This window comes from Puma concolor, chromosome D4 (genome assembly GCF_028749965.1).
Source record: "Puma concolor isolate L17-30 chromosome D4, mPumCon1.1.hap2, whole genome shotgun sequence".
Lineage (NCBI taxonomy): Eukaryota > Metazoa > Chordata > Mammalia > Carnivora > Felidae > Puma > Puma concolor.
Window position 1 is genome coordinate 70,998,469 of NC_141679.1, and position 15,387 is coordinate 71,013,855.

Here is a 15,387-nt window from a genome sequence, read left to right on the forward strand (position 1 = left end):
TGTAAGAAATATTTTAACCTAGTCATTTACATCAGCACCTAAGAAACCCGAGTATGTCTTTTCCTTGCAACCTGAATGAGCCTAAGACACGATCTCCCCTCCTATCACAGGTCCTAGAGGGAAGAGATTACTCTTGTTTGCGAAACTGGCACAGAACCTGGTGTACTGACTGCATGCTGTACTCCACTACTTGTGGAACCAGATGAGACTCTGGCCAAAATTAGTGAATTTGATGAAGCAGTCTTCCCTAGATCCTCTCTTAGAAGATCTTTTTCTATGCAAGAGACTATTGTTAATTCACTTTATCTACCCCCACACCCTCCCATCCGCCCCCTCCCCCCCACTATTGGTGAAAGGAAGGTACTCTGTCAGGCACTGAGATATACAGGCAAATTAGGCATGGCTGATCTTATGTTTGTAGAGATTACAGATTAATAGAAGAGATAGGCTGTTCCAAGATGGCGAGATAAAATCTATCTGGGAAATGAGGACAAGATACTGACGGAGTGGAGACTAATCCAGCTTGGCGGCTCAGAGAAGACTTCAAGGATAAGATGATACTTGAGTTTTGATTGGCAAGGAGGGATTGACTAGATAGAAAAGGGGGAGAATGTTCTGGGAAGAAGGTGAACAAGTGCATGAACTTAAAATCTATGATGAGTGTGTAAGGGTGTGTGGGGTGAAGAGGGCATGAGAAGTGGTGTGAAATGAGGTAGAAACACAAGCTTGGCCAGGTGTGAAGAGGATTGTGTGCTACAGTGAGGAGTCTGGACTAGGTCCTGAGGACACCAGGAAGCACTGAAGATTTTAAGCAGGGGAGTGAAATGTTCAGATTTTGCATACTTAAAAGATCTTTCTGGCATTAATGGCTTGGGAAGGAGCAAGGACACTTGTTAGGTCATTGCAGTAATGGGGGGGCGGGGAGCAATTTAGATGACCTGAAGTGTTGCTAGAAACCTAGAGAAGTGAGGGAATAGGAGAGTTAGGAACTTTGAGTGGATAGACCAGGTGCCTGGTGTCTGGTCCCTGGTCCCTGGAGGGAGGACTGTTGAGACAGCTCCCAAGTTTCTGCTTAAACACAGGTTGGATGATGATATCACTCATGGAGATTGGTGGGGTGAGGGGGTCTAGGGAAGACTGCCTCGTTAAATTCACTTGGAAGGGGGAGAGGAGGATAGAAGATGAGTTCCCTTAGGGTCATGTGGATGTGGATGGGTCTGGGGAGCCTCTAAGTGCATGTCTCATAGGCAGCTGAACACCCACACTCAGAAGAAATAAGTATTTGAGTGTCACACGTGTGTGATGGTGGTTGAAACCATGGGTTTGGTTTGTTATATTGCCTGCCCAGAACTGGTGCTTGCAGAGGCACTGAAGAGTCATCTGCACGTGGTAGAAATGACTTTTAAAGCCCTAGAAGAATCTCTACGTGGTATTTAAGAGGTTTTACTAGGATATTCACGTGGGGACCATCCTTTTTCACCTTTGTGCTGCCAGAACTCTCCAGAGGGCCCACATGCTTAGTAATGTTGGATGAATGGATGAGTGAAGTCCCCTGGTCCGTTGGAAGTTGTAGATGGAGAACCAGCATCACCAGACCCATACCCCTGATTCTGTAGGTTCAAGTTGGGAATTAATGACGTTCAGAATTCTCACAATTCCAAACCTTCCAGAGATTCTCAGGTGATTTCTACAATCACCTTGAGGAATTTTCTCATAAAACAGATCCTCAGGCCCCATGTAAAGATATTTTGATTTAGTAGGTCTGAGCTGGAGCCTGGGAATCTGCTTTCAAAACAAGCTCCTGAAGGGTCTCTGATGCGGATGCAATGTGGGCCACATTTGGGGAAAAGCCACTTGTGCTGTATATTCCCCGTATCTCCATCCAGACCTGCTCTTTGTTTTTACTTACTCTAGTCTGTGCCCGATAAGGCTGCCTTCTGTAGCCCGCACCAGCCAGGCTCCTTTGGTCTCTGGCTTCCACTGGGTTCAGTCAATGGAAAGGAAGCAAGAGCAGGAGATGGGTGGGAGAAACGAGGGTGGGCACTGATTTACCAGGCCCCCTGCCCAGCCGTGGTTTGGCAGTGGCTACATCCACAGTTCCTGATGGGTAGCCCTCTCTGCTGGCTAAAGCTTTCCCCAAGTCCTGTATCAGCTCCTTTCCTTTACCCCTGCAGGCCTGGGGTAGTAACGGCCATCCATCACAGCTAGTCTCTGGGTGCTTTGCTATCTTTATTTCCCCTAACTCTATCCAGATGTCTAAATAATTTGTTTATTACATGCTCTCCAATTACCGCCTTGAGTGTGCCCTCTGCTTCCTGCCAAGACAGGAAAACAAAAACATTGACTGGAAAGGGTCAGGAATTCTGGGCCCAGTTCAGTTCAGTTTAATTCAATTCAGCAAACATTTACTGAGCGAGGTCCTCTGAGCCAGGCTCTGTGCCAGAAGCTGGGGATACAGAAAGTGACTTAGACACTGTACCAGCCTGCAGAGGGTTCACAGCCTAACGGGAGGCAGAGCCCCAGAATACAGGGTGATGGTGTGGTAGCTCAGGGTAACATTGGAAGTGCAGGGGAGACATCTATGCTAGGACGGGCAGGCAACAAAGGCTTCCCAGAAAAAGGGGACGTGTAGAATTTGGGTGGGCAGGAAAAGAATGAGAGAGGACACTTCAGGCAGAGACAGAATCATGACATGAATGGCTGCCTGGAGGGAGCTTTGTGTCCACTCTGCTGGAAGGTGTGCAAGAGGGTTGCCTCAGAGGTTTGAGATGTGGGATGCTCCCCTTGGAACAGGTGCTAGTTAGGGTACCCCTGCCTCCAGGTGTTCTCTGTGGACTGGGGACCTCCTATTCTTTCCCAACTGCCATGATTTGGGCTCCTCTCCTTTTTTTTTTAAACAATTTAACTTTTTTTAATTTTTATTTTTGAGACAGGGAGAGACAGAGCATGAACAGGGGAGGGTCAGAGAGAGGGAGACACAGAATCTGAAACAGGCTCCAGGCTCTGAGCTGTCAGCACAGAGCCTGACGCGGGGCTCGAACTCACAGACCACAAGATCATGACCTGAGTCGAAGTCAGCCGCTCAACCGACTGAGCCACCCAGGCGCCCCATGGGCTCCTCTCCTTCTTAAGCAGGTTACCTCACAGCCTACCCTCAGAGGGTTGTCTAGGAGAAAAGAGGGAGATTGCACAGAGTAAGGGGTGGGGAGTCCATGAGGTTAAGTCAAAAGAAAAACTCTGGCTGTTATATACAACAGACCTCCCATTTGGGACTCCTGATTCCACAAACTATCTCCATTGACTTTAAAGGAAGGTGAGTCTGGCAAACTCTTATTCAGCCTTCAAAAGCCAACCGAGATTTTAAATGCTTCTTCTTTGTCTTCATCCTAGTCTTTGGTAATTTGCATAATCACCAGCCTGTCTAGCCCACTTGAGTACTAGATCCTCAGGCCTGTGGCTTTGACCTATTTGTCTCTTTCTCTCCAGGACCCAGCACTGGGCCTAGAGCATAATAGAGCACGAGAAAATATTTGCTGAACAGAAGCAACAGGAATTCTTGCTGCATTAGCAGAAGTAGTAATGATAATGGTGATATTATCAGCCCTATTTGAGGAATGAAGAACCTGTGGCCCAGGGCAGTGAAGGGGCTTGCTCATCATGTTGGCATGGCCCATAAATGACAGGACAGAACTGGGACTTGAACCCGAATAAGCCTGTTGATTCCATGGGCTAGAGTATACATGGCCGGGCTCTTCACCTGCACAGGCACAGCATGTGGTGGCTGACCAGTGCTACTCAAGCAGCAGATTGAAAATAAGAGCCATGTTGATGGAGTGATTGCTCCTGACCAGGAATTGTCAGAACAACTCATTTCCGTCAACTCACTTAACCCTGACAACTCACTTAACCCGGCTTCTGGAGGTATGTGTGTGATCGTTGCCTGATTAGAAAGATTAGGATCCAGAGAGGCGGTTAAGCAATGCATCCAGCTCATACGGGGAAGAGGCAGAGCTTGCATTCAAACTCAGACTTATTCCAGAGCCTGTGCTCTGAACCACTGCACTTTCCCCAGGGAAAACAACACCAACTGCAGATTTAGGAAGAAAGGGAAAGCACTTGTATATACTGTATTTGTAAGAGGTTTATAAACAGAATTATGCCTCTACATTACAGCAAAAAAAAAAAAAAAAAGGAAAAAGAAAAAGAATACTGTTTCTAGAAGCATCCTAAATTATACAAATTGAGAGTTTTAGAAAATTTAGAGCATTGCAGAGTAAATTGCGTGGGCCTGGTGGAATGTGCTTGTTCTGCTACTGAGCAGCTGTGTTATCCTGGGCACATCTCTTCCCCTCTCTGGGTTTCATCTATTTCCTCATCTGCCTTAAGCCTTCCGGAAAAGGCTTTCCTTTCAAATTGCCAAGTACTGGGCAGTTTGCATCAAGTGCAGTCTTTTTGCGCCCTCTCCTGTCCAATTGCAATACTGCTGGTGGTGTGGTTTGAAAGGAGAGGCAGCCCCAATCTAAACAAGGGGTGAGCAGCCAAGGGCACTAAAAGTCCATAACAGGAAGCAAGGGCCAGTCCTGTTCCATCCCTTCAAAGACTTAGAAGTCCTGCCCACGCAATTTCAATTGTTTCCCGAAGCCTCCGTACCCACACACGGTGCCACCTGTATTATTACCTGCCTCATGTTGTGTGGTGGTTGTTTGTTGACATGTTGATCTTTTTTTTTTTTTTTTAATTTTTAAAATGTTTTATTTATTTTTGAGAGAGAAACAGAGCACAAGCAGGGGAGGGGCAGAAAGAGAAGGAGACACAGTCTGAAGCAGGCTCCAGGCTCTGAGCTGTCAGCACAGAGCCTGATGCAGGGCTCATGAACAGTGAGATTGTGACCTGAGCAGAAGTTGGATGCCCAACCTACTGAGCCACCCAGGTGCCTGACATGTTGGTATTTTTAAGCACAATGCCTGGTGTTACTCGCTTTTATATTCTCTTCCTGCCCCTTTGGGAGAGCATGTGGCACAAAGGCCCTCAGCTCAGTCATACTGAAGGGAAGACAAATGGAGAGAAGAATGTATGAACTGACAAGAGGCAGCCCTCTGCAGAAAGGTTGAGCATGAGTGGGGGAAGTTCTGAGTTTGGAACCGGTGAACCCCAGGACTTTGCCACGCCTTCCTCTGCCTGGAACACAATCACCTCCCTTGATCCAGCTTCTTCTGGATCATACCTCTTTCCTTCCAGTAATGATTTCCTTTGGGAACTCTCCTCTGATTCTCACTGATCTGTGTGAGATCTGCTTTCTATTTGTTCCCACGGCATCCCGAGCTTTTCCTACCAAAACACCTACCAAACCATTTCCAACTCTAATTTGCTTGTTTTCCCCACTGGACTTGTGCTCCCATGAAAGCAGGGACTGTGTCTATCTTGTTCATCCTTACATCACTAGTATTTAAAAACGTCCCTGTCTGTGCTCATCCTTGGAGCTTAAATATTGTTTTTTGAGTAAATACTACGTGAAAATAACATGAATGGGCTGAAGAAATCTAAGAAAGAAATGAAAATCCTAGAAGGGACTCAGCAAGTGTCTAATCTCATCCTTCTATTGTACAGATGGGGAAATGGAGGCTCGGAGAGGTCCTACAGGCTGTCAGAGGCAGAGCTGGAGTTAGAGGGTTCTGATTTGGATTGTCTGGGCTTTCTTTGCTGTCTGGTTTATCTAAGGAATAAAGGAGGCTAAGTTCTTAGGACCGGCAGTGTTAACATCACCTGGGATTTGTTGGGCTCTCAGGCCCTGCCCAAGATGCACTGAGTCAGAATCTTCACTGTAACAAGATCTCAGGTGTTTTGTAGACACGTGAAGTCTGAGAAGTGCCGATTTCAGTGAGCAAGGGGACAGCTAGCCTGGCCTAAACGTCATCCCAGTTTGTGCAGGAAAGCCAGCTTGTGAAATGGAAAAGAAAACCTATCCAGGGGCGCTTGGGTGGCTCATTCTGTTAAGCGTTGGAATCTTGGTTTCTGCTCAGGTCATGATCTCGTGTTTCGTGGGTCCAAGCCCCCCATTGGGCTCCATGCTGTCAGCGTGGAGCCTGCTTGAGCTTCTCTCTCTCCCCTCTCTCTGCCCCTCCCCAGCACATGGGCATGTGCTCTCTCTCTCTCTCTTAAAGTAAATTTTAAAATAAAAAAAAAAAAAAAAAAAAGACAACCTAGCCAAAATATTGTGGCATTCAGTGTATGCAGTAGATGAACGACCAAAGTGCACGTACCCTCACCTTCCAAAGTTCCAGACAGTTTGAAAGTCCAGGACTGGCCTGTTGGAGGACAATGGTTCAAGGTCAGGTGAGGTGACTAAAGGGAAACTCCCAGAAGTGCAGCTGACTAACAAGCCTCTGCTGCAGATTTCCAGCTTTTGTAGTTCTCGAATTAAAAAAAAAATTTTTCCAAATGCATATTCATTTACACAAAGAATTCTAACCATGCTGCGTGAAGTGGTGGTGAAAGTCCTCACACCCTGCCAGTGACACTGTCGACTGGTGCAGCCTGTTTGGTAAACACTGCAACCATATGTAGCAACAACTATAATATAGTTTATCCCTTTGGACCAAGTAATGCCATTCACAGGAAGTAATCCTGGGAGATAGTTCAACAGAAGTGAAAAGCTATATGCATGAAGATTTTACTACAGCTGAAAGTGGAAAGTACGAAATGAGAAGGGGATAGTTGAGCAAATTATGATATGGTATCTTCCCCAAAACAATTTAAAATTCATTATAGTATAATTAATGTCCCACCTCATCGGCTTGGGGTACACTGCTAATTAAGAGCATGGTCTCTGGGTTTTCGGTTCTGACTCTACCCCTTCCTGTATGACCTTGGGCAAGTTTACGTAACCGCTCTGTGCCTCAGTTTCCTCAACTGTAAAACGGGGATAATAACAATACTTTCTTCATGGGATTGTTGTGAGGAGTAAATGAGTAATTAAGTTAATTAAAATGCCTGGAATAGTCTTCTCTGTAGATTTATATTATTATTAGTTTTAACAAATTAAATGGCCTGGTGCTCCCACCCCACCCACCTGACATGAGAATGCTTTTCTTCCCTTCTCAGGGCCTGCTCTCCTTTGATAAGTCCGAGACTCCCAGGGATGTTTCCTCCATCCTCCTTGGAGTCAGTCTGGTTTTCCAGCCTCAAGGAGAGAAAACAAGAGAATTTGCTCAAATGGCTTGTACATTCCATTCTTTATGGCTCTTGTTGATGTCTGATGCTGCCATTGAGACAAGTGATCCAGGGGCTCTCTTGAATTCTCCCTGTCCTAGAATTATGCTCAACCATGGTAACTCCATCCTGTATAGGCCTGGGATCCCAGCTCTTTATACACGGACACACACACACACACACACACACACACACACACACACAGCCACTGCCACAACTCATTCTCCATGGTGCCTGAGTCATTGTTGCTGAGGGTGAATGAGATCCCTTTATCTCCCAAGCCCGTGGTCTATTCACATTTATCTCCCTAGAATATCATTCCACTCAGTGGGTAACTTTAGTTGTTCCAATGGTAATAACAGCTACCATTATTTGAAAGCCAAGTGTTCTGCTATTGTATCTTCACAAACATCAATCCTCAGAATGAACCTATGAGGCAGGTACTGTTATTCTTACTTCCCAGCTGGAGTCTATGAGGTTCAAGTATGTTAAGGGGTTTGCTGGAGATCCACAGCTTGCAAGTAAAACAATCTTAGATTTTAACCCAGTTTTGTCTAACTCCAAAACCCACACTCAGAACCGCTACCCTACACGGCCTCTCTAGGAAGGGATATAAACAAGAAGTTCATAATAAATGGTAAATAAAGAAGTAAAATCGTAATGAATAGAATTGTGCAAAAATGTCTGCATGTCAAGAGTATTTGCTGTGCAAGACAGGGTTGTGTATGTTTTTTCTCCTCTTAGATAATTTCCTCTAGTGACAGTTATACGGTTTTTACAGTTAAAAGAAGCTGTCCTCCACCTGCAAAGATGACTGCCTTTAGCCTCATAGTTCTTAGCCTTGGTTGCACATGAGAATCCCCTCGAGGGTCTATTTGAAAAGATACACAGTGTCTGGAGTCCATTGCAGATGAAGCATGTCAGGCTCTCTGGGGGCTGAGTCCAGGCAGCAGTATTCTAAGAGCTGATTTTAGTGTGCAAGCAGGATTCAGGAACAACTTTATGGAGAAGCTTCACCTCCCACTGTTCTTCTTCTGGAGAATCTAGCTTCCTTGTGTCCTGTAACTCCATGCTACTTGACGCAAGCTTTTCTTTCTTTGCCCAGGAAGGGGCTAGTAATATGACTTATTTCCCAATCTTCTGTTCAGAGAGGCACTGAGAAGACTTTTTGGCTGATAGAAATATTCTACATCTTGATTGTGGTTATATGACTGTATACATTTGCCAAAACTCACTGAAAAAAGGTGAATTTTATTTTATGTAAACTATACTTTATTAAGCCATTAAAATTTTTTTAATGCGTATTTATTTTTGAGAGAGAGAGAGAGAGACATAGTGTGAGTGGGGGAGGGGCAGAAAGAGAGAGAGACACAGAATCCGAAGCAGGCTCCAGGCTCCTAGCTGTTGTCAGCACAGAGCCCGATGTGGGGCTTGAACCCATGAACCATGAGATCATGACCTGAGCCGAAGTCGGATGGTAAACCAATTGAGCCACCCAGGTGCCCCTTTATTAAGCCATTTTTTAAAAAGTATGAATTTTGGAAAGAAAGAAATAAAACATTCACAGATTGTATGTTTAAATATAAGGAAATCTAATATAATCTATAAGGATTAAATAAGTAAGTTGGCAAGGGAGCTGAATACAAGGACAATTACAAAACACATTGGTACTTCTATTTACTAGCAACACAACTAGGAAATAAAAAGTTTTAAAAATAATTTATAATAACAAAACACAAATGAATGAATCTAATGAAAGATTTTGAATACCAGTACACTGCCAACTGTAAAACATTCCTGAGAGAAATTAAAGAAGAATGAAATAAATTGAGGGATAAACCATGTTCATGAATTGGAAGACACAATATGGACAAGATACTAATTTCCCTTAAATGGACCTACAGACTTAATGCAAACTCAATAAAATGTCAGGAAATTTTTTTAAAGTGGCTATTAGCAAGTTTGTTGTAGAATTTATATGGAAGGACCTAGAACAGCCAAGGCAATATTGAAGAATAACAAAGCTGAGGACTCCACTACCAGCTGTAAGATTGTTATAAAGCTACGGAAATTAAGACAGTGTGATACATAGATAAACAAATAGGCCAATGAAATAAAACAGAGTCCAGTAACACTCCCATCCATACATGGTCACTTGATTTATGACAGATGTTTTACAGGAAGCCAATGGAGAAAGCATCAACTTTTCAGTAAAGAGAAAAAGAAGAAACTGGATTCTTCACATCATACACAAACATTAATGATGGACCACAGATATAAATATGAAAGATAATAAAACTTCTAAAAGGAAGCATTGCAAAATATCTTCATGGTCTTGGGGTATGCAAAGATTATTAAAATAGGATACAGAAAGTATAAACCATAAGAGAAAAGCTTGATAAATTGGATGTTATTATTATGAATGACTTCTGTTCATCAAAAGCACCATTAACAGAGAAGGCAAACCACAGACTAGTAGAGAATATTAGCAATACACATATATCTGACAAAAGACTCATACCCAGCATATATAAAGAGCTTTTACAAATCAATAAGAAAAAGCCATACAATCTAATTTTAAAAATAGACTGCAATGATTGTTGCCCAAAAGAGGATATCTGAATATCAATTGCTTATGAATAGATGCTCAATATCATTATTCATTTGGCTAATGCAAATTTAAACTTCATGATCCTCTGAAGGGGTATATAGGAACTCTGTAACTATAACTTCTCAGGAAAAAGTCTATTAATCAAAAAAATTATTAACAAGGAAAAACAATAACAGCAAACTCATAGAAAAGAAGATCAGACCTGTTACCAGAGGTGGAGGGTGGGGGGAGGGAGAACTGGAAGAAGGGGGTCAAAAGATACAAATTTCGGTAATAAAATAAATAAATACTAGGGATGCAGTAGACAACATGAGGACTGTAGCAGATTCTGCTGTAGGATGTATAGGAAAGATGTTAAGAGAGTAGATCCTAAGTGTTCTCGTCACAAGGAGAAACATTTTCTGTCCTTTTTTCTTTCCTTCCTTTTTTTCAAAAATTGAATCTGTCAATTATTTCTCAGTAAAACTGGGAAAGAGCTCCCCACGTGATGGTCTATCCTCCCTCCATCACTTGATGTAATTAAAAGTATTAACCTAGCATTAACAAGGATATAGAGCAACTGGAATTCTCATTGTTATAAGCATTTTGGAAAGCTGATGGTATTTACTAACGTTGAATGTAAGTAGATCTTATACCCAAACATGCCACTTTGTGAATACCAAAGACCAGCACATTCCTATGTTCATCAAAGGACATGTATGTGAAGATTCTTCGCAGTCGAACTGAAAACAACTCAAATATCCAGTAACTGTAGAATAAAAAATAACTTGTGATGTATTTATGCAATGGAAAACTATCAATGAAAAAGAACAAACTACTGCCACACACAGTAAGGAGGATGAATCTCATAGACATAAAGTCGAATTAAAGAAGCCGGATGCAATTGAGGACGTGGACGTGATCTCTGATTCCATTTGTATGAGGTTCAAAAGAAGGCAAAACAAATCTATGGTGATGAAGGGCAGAATGGTGATTGTCTCTGGCAACAGGGAGCCTTCTGGAAGGCTGGATGTTTATTTTCACTATATATACATATATATGTACATATATATGTATATATATATGTATTTATATATATATGTATTTATATATATAAACTTATATATATATAAATACATATATATATAAATATATGTGTATGTGTATAACAGACTCTTCTTCCCTTCCTTCTTTATCTTCTCCCTTCATCCTTGTGTGTCTCTAGAATCTGACAGTTTATTAATTTTACATATTTTAGTGTCTGTTTGATTAATTCTACTTCCTTGTGTATTAATACTCTTTCTTGACATTGTTGCTCTTCTCCCAGTGTTGGCTTTCCTCAAATGTTCTTGGCTGCCTGCTCTTCTTTGACGTTGGAAGTCCCTGGTAGGCTAATGGTTCAAGTTGCTTCCCATCACTGTGGGGGGGATGGATTATGTGCTCATGGTTGTCCTCCAGCGCGGAGGTTCTTGGACCCACCCCTTGAGTTTTCTATGAATTTGGGGCTTCAGAATCTGCACTCAGTGCTTCCACCTGGGAGAGATGCTGCTGTCTGTCACTCATTACAGTGAAGGAGGAGGAAGTGCTGACAGGTCTAACTGCTTCTCAAAGTGGTTCTCAAATCTCCATCTCTAAACCAGCAGTATTAGCATCACCTGGGAACTTACTGGAATTGCAAATTGTCAGGTCTCACCCCAGACAAACTCTGGGGACGAGGTGCAGCAATCTATACTTGGACACATGCTCCTGGTGACAGTGATGCCCCGTTGAGTTTGAGGACTGCTGTCTTGCAGAGAACCTCAGTTCATTTCCTGGACGATCCCTCTCTTCCTTCACCTTCACTGTTTCCACTGCAGGATGCTTGCAAGCATTTCAAGCTAAGATTTCTTCCTTCCTCTTTCTTAGTCCAATCCCAACTACTTTCTCTCATTCAGAAATTCCTGATAGTTTCTGGTGGGTTATAGCCCCCATTCTTGATTTCCTGTGTTCTAATAGATTTTTATTTTTAATCGTGGTAAAATTTATATGACATAAAAGTTACTATCTTAACTATTTTTTTTTAGTTTTTTAAATGTTTGTGTATTTTTTAGAGAGAGTGTGAGTGGGGGAGGGGCAGAGAGAGAGGGAGACACAGAATCCCAAGCAGGCACCAGGCTCCGAGCTGTCAACACAGAGCCCGATGTGGGGTTCGAACCCACAAACCTTGAGGTCGTGACCTGAGCCAAAGTTGGGTGCTCAACCGGCTTGAGTTACCCAGGGTCTCCGCTATCTTAACTATTTTTTTTTTCAAAATGTTTATTTTTGAGAGAGAGAGAGAGAGACAAATTGCGAATGGGGGAGGGGCAGAGAGAGAGGGAGACACAGAATCTGAAGCAGGCTCCAGGCTCTAAGCTGTCAGCACAGAGCCTGATGCAGGGCTCAAACCCATGAACTGTGAGATCCTGACCTGGGTCGAGGTCGGTTGTTTAACACACTGAGAAACCCAGGTGCCCCTGTATTTGTCTTTTTGGTGATTGGTTTATTTCACTTAGCATAATGTCTTCAAGTTTTATGTTGGAATTTCCTTTCAAATTTTATGTTGGAATAGATTGAATAATACTCTGTTGTATGTATATACCACATTTTGTTTTTCCATTCATCCATCAAGGATGCCTGGGTTTCTTCCACTTTTTGTCTATTGTAAATAATCCTGCTGTGAACATGGGTGCACAAATATCTCTTCATGTCCCTGCTTTTAATTCTTTCGGGTATATAGCCAGATGTGGAATAGCTGGATCATGTAGTAATTCTATTTTTGATTTTCTGAGCGACCACCATACTGTTTTCCACAGCAGCTGTACCAGTTTACATTACAACTATGCACAAGGGTTCAAATTCCTCCACATCCTTGCCAACACTTGTTATTTTCTTAGTTGTGTTTTGTTTTGTTTTTGATAATAGCCATCCTAACAGATATGAAGTGGTATCCCATCAAAGTTCTGATTTTCATTTCCCTAATGATTAGTGATGTCGAGCCTTTTTTTCATGTGCTTATTAGTCATTTGTATATCTTCCTGGGAGAAATGTCTATTCTAGGACTTTACCTGAATCTGATTGTTTGCGTTTTTGTTGTTCTTTATATATTCTGGATATCAGTGCCCTAGCAGATGTAATTTACAAATATTTCCTCTCATTCTATCAGCTACCTTATCGCTCTGTTGATAGTGTCCTTTGATGCATAAAAGTTTTTCATTTTGATGAAGTCCAGTTTGCCTGTTTATTCTTTTGTTGCTTGTGACTTTGGTGTCTTATCCAAGCAAATCAGTGCCAATTCCAATGACATTGAGGCATTGTGTTTTCCTCTCTGAATGCCATCTGGATCCAACCTCTAATAGCAATTTCCAGTTGTCTGCTAGTTGAACATAAATATCTAACTTTTTCCTACCTCTACTCTGCCTCTGCCATTAGTATGGATATTTTAAAAAAATATTTATTTATTTTGAGAGAGAGAGAGAGAGAGAGCACAAAGAGAGGAGGGGCAGAGAGAGAGGGAGAGAGAGAATCCCAAGCAGCTTCTGCATTGTCAGCACAGAGCCCAATGTGGGGCTCAACCCCATGACCCATGAGATCACGAACTGAGCTGAAATCAAGAACCAGATGCTTAACCACCTGAGCCATCCAGGCTCCCTTAGCCATCCAGCTATCCAGCAATTTCTCTATCAGTTCAAAGTGTAGATACAGCTGCTCTCTGATGAAAGGCTAAGGCAGGCTGGAGTAAGGTCAGAAATCGGAATGACCTTGATCTTAACCCTGGTCACACTGAAAGGTGCCTGAGAATAGTAGAATGGGCAGAGCTTTGGGAATAAAGGGAACCTTGCTCAAAATTTGGGGGTTACAGCCTGCCTCTGCCCCACACCTAGTGGGGTGACCCTGAGCAAGTTCCACCAATTTGAGTTTCAGTTTTTATCTTTTATCTTTAAAATGGGGATAGTATTACCTACCCTGAGGTGTACTTGTGAGAATGACAGATAATATAAATGTCTCGCTCTTAGAAGCTGGGAACTCTGATGACTGCTTCCTTGGTTGTCACCCGGTTCACCCCCCTCTATTTGGCCTCTAGCCTGTGAACATCTCCGGAGGCCAACCTAACACATCTTCCTCTCCAGATCCCAACACCTGATCCCAAGCCTGGTCATTTTAAGGACCTCAGTAGGCATTTGCTCAGTGAGTGATTTAGAAGATGAAAAAACATTCCCTTGCAACCTGCCTGAAAGTCACATCATGGTCATGGCAAGCAGGTGTGAAGTCTGAGTCTGAGGGATCACGTTGAATGCATTGCACCTTGCACCCTGCTGACTTCTTGCATTTTTCCTCTTTGAATACATTACTTTCCACATTCTGGATGCCGCATGATGCCCACCTCTTCCTCTCTCTTCTTTCCTGCTGCTGTTTTTTTTTTTTTTTTTTCCAAGTGGAAATGATCCAGCACCAAAGATAGAATTTTGGAAGAGGTTTTGGTGGACGTGAAAGCCAGTCCCAAATGGTCTGATTTCAGCACTGCAAGTCTGGGGTCTGGGAAACTCTCGATCCTAGGGCTTCCTGAGAACAGTTGGTCACTCTAAACAGACAAGGGGAAGCTGACTGGTGGATACACCGACTACAAGATTGAGATCTTTTGAATTCCCTCTAAAGTTTGGTTAGATAGGTTCTGTAGGGTTCTCACAGGTGACATTGAACTTAGTACTTAGATGAGCATGGTGTAGATAAGATTTTCATTCTGTTTTCATTCAAAGTTTTATTCTCTGTACAAAGCAATCCCACTGGCCACTTAAATTATAGCATGTAGTATTTCTTAACACAGTCAAGTGGCTGAAATTGAGACTGGGCCAAAAAATGTATTAATTTTGGATCCTACCTCCTTTTCTAAACCTATTTTCAGACTGCAATTTGCTCTCATCAAAACGAACCATTCTTTGGTGAGGTATTTGCTCAAAGACAGGTCTTTATGAGTAATCTTTAGAGAAAGAGGAAGCAGGTTAATTTTACGCTAAAATCTGTTGGATGCCAAAGGCGGTAGGATATGCAAAAATAGGAGCTTAAGGTGTTTAAAAAAAGACCCACAACTTTTCTTCCCGGTTACTATTTCTGAGTTCAAATTTAGTGGAAGATCATTGCAATCACTTAGCTGGAACATGATCAGGCAGGGAGTTTACATCCTGGTACATTCATTATGATCTCTCACTGGGCCAGTGGCCTCCACATGCTGTTTCCTGGGGTCCAGACCCTCCCTTCTGGTATTAGCCACCCACTCAAAATGTCCAGCTTATTTGTTTTGAATTTTTTAAGTTATTATTATTATTATTTTTTTTTTTTTTGAGAGAGAGATGGGGAGAAAGAGAGAGCAAGAGAGCTTGGGAGGGGCAGAAAGAGAGGGAGGGAGAGAATCCCAAGCAGGCTTCATGCTATCAGCGCACAGCCTGGTGTGCGGCTCACAGCTACCAACCGTGAGATCATGACCTTAGCCGACACTTAATTGACAGAGCCACCCGGGTGCCCCCAAATGGACCCGGGTATCCATTTCACTGGCTATTCCACTTCTCCCAGGGTGA

At 42.8% G+C, this 15,387-nt stretch overlaps 1 protein-coding gene and 1 long non-coding RNA gene across 4 annotated transcripts in view; one reads left to right on the plus strand and one right to left on the minus strand.

Annotated features, from left to right (window-relative positions):
- The window catches only part of PTPN3 (protein tyrosine phosphatase non-receptor type 3), a 149,016-nt gene that overhangs the window by 130,543 nt on the left and 3,086 nt on the right, over positions 1-15,387 (minus strand). The gene's annotated exons all lie outside the window — the stretch shown is intronic.
- LOC147574985 (uncharacterized) overlaps positions 1-15,387 on the plus strand; it is an 80,975-nt gene that overhangs the window by 16,842 nt on the left and 48,746 nt on the right. The window lies entirely within an intron of this gene.